Source organism: Asparagus officinalis, unplaced genomic scaffold (genome assembly GCF_001876935.1).
Source record: "Asparagus officinalis unplaced genomic scaffold, Aspof.V1 AsparagusV1_Un3459, whole genome shotgun sequence".
Taxonomy (NCBI): Eukaryota; Viridiplantae; Streptophyta; class Magnoliopsida; order Asparagales; family Asparagaceae; genus Asparagus; species Asparagus officinalis.
Window position 1 is genome coordinate 1 of NW_017975718.1, and position 1,851 is coordinate 1,851.

Here is a 1,851-nt window from a genome sequence, read left to right on the forward strand (position 1 = left end):
CCCCCCCCCCCCTAACTCTAACAATCTAATATTTGGTTATTGGTTAATCACAAAATCCATTAGTTTTGCATTTTTTTATTATAGGAAATTTATTTCCATTGCAAACCATACGTTTGTTTCTTTTGGATCGTACAAAGATCTTAAAATCCAGTAATTTGATGATGTGTCATTAGTTTTTAGTTTTTTTTAGTCAACGCATGACTTGCAACATTTGATGCCGCAAATTTGGCCACAACAAATTTTGTATGTTTTTTCTACAAATCCAATTATCATTTACAACAACCTTGTTGCAAATCAAACACTGGAAAATATAAATTTGGTTCCAACACCTACGGATGCGAAAAAAACATTTCTTGTCAATCAAACATTCCTAACACTAACATACTGGTGTGTGCAATTATGTTAAATTTCTATTCAAACAATCCCTCTACCCTGCATGCTAATTTATATATAGAGATGATAATTGTGTATGATTTTTTTGTCCAAATGATTGTGACCATTTAGCTATAGCCTTCAATGTAGAAAATGTATAGATTATGCTCTTCATTGTTTCATTTGGTAACAGAATAGCTAAATTTCTTTGCCAAAAAATGTCAATAAAGGCAATTTTTTATAGGTTTTTGAAAAACCGTGAACGCTTCTGTTCAGCAAGTATACCTATTTCTAGAAGACAAATTATCGATAAGAGGAAAAAGTGGAACAAACAAATTTTAGTTCCATTAAAATGTGCAGCAAAATATTTTAATAGATGTGCCCATTGATTAGAAAAAGGATACACACATAGAGGAAGAGGTTTCATATGAAGCATACACGGTGACAGTAATATTTTTAATAACAGAACCTGATTGTGTCAAGTAAACCACTGAAACTAAGACACCAGCACTACCTCAGAAGGATCCAAAACCAAGAGATGGCAGTGCGCGCGTCATATTTCATTCATAATGAGTACGGTAGCCATGGTTGATTTTGGTTCATGCGTGGTGGAGAACTAATTAAGAGGCCTCTTACAATATTGAAGGAAGAAAATAGGCAGGTGAGGTTTTTACATTGTATGTAAGTACTGAGGCTATTACTCTTTCATGGATTGTAATTCATAATGAAAGATAGAAACAACAAAAACCAGCAAATTATAAACATTGATGCAGGAAACCAATAAAACCTCCGAGCCATGATACTGGCAAAATAAACCAAACTAAGCTGGGAACCTTAAATCTTTTATCAAACTTAATCGTCATTGCACAATGAGCCACTTTTTCTCGTCAAGCCTCATACCAACCTGGAGAAACAAAGTAAATAGCCTTTCAATTAATCTACTGCCATGCAAGGGTTTAAGAGCTAGAAAATGTAGCTGAAAGTGTATTGGAAAGACATACCTTCGAGATTTTCTCCGGATGACCAAAATTATTTTTGAAAATCCGACAAGATATACATAAAGAAAACTGCAAACAAAATTCTTTTGGCAATTTTTTTTCTTTTTTCTTTCAAAGCAACATATTAATTCTCTCAATGACGGAAATAGCTAAAGTAGCTATACTTCCCCTTTATACCTTTTTACCTCAGCTAAACCTTCATACCATTTTCTTCAACAACATTGGGGGCTAATCCCAGCAACTTCATCATACAGAAGTACTTCTTCGGCACTCTAGCACCAGCCTGCATACATAGCTCCACCACAGCCGGAGAATGACCATAATACCCCCGTCCAGCATCCCCAAGCACCTCAGGATCATGCGGCCGCCGGTGCCACAAAACCTTCGAAGGCACCAAATCGTCCACCCCCGCCTTCCTCCACCGGTGGGCCCCACGCCACCCCTCATACCTAAAAACCCCACAAGCGCGAACTTTATTGCC

General features: G+C 36.7%; 1 long non-coding RNA gene across 1 annotated transcript; it reads right to left on the reverse strand.

Annotated features, from left to right (window-relative positions):
- Positions 1-761: 761 nt before the first annotated feature.
- Positions 762-1,563, reverse strand: LOC109828680. The gene is made up of 2 exons (XR_002243792.1): positions 1,374-1,563; positions 762-1,276 (listed from the first exon to the last, which is right to left on the reverse strand). It is a non-coding gene; the product is annotated as an uncharacterized LOC109828680 (long non-coding RNA).
- Between the last annotated feature and the right edge of the window lie 288 nt (positions 1,564-1,851).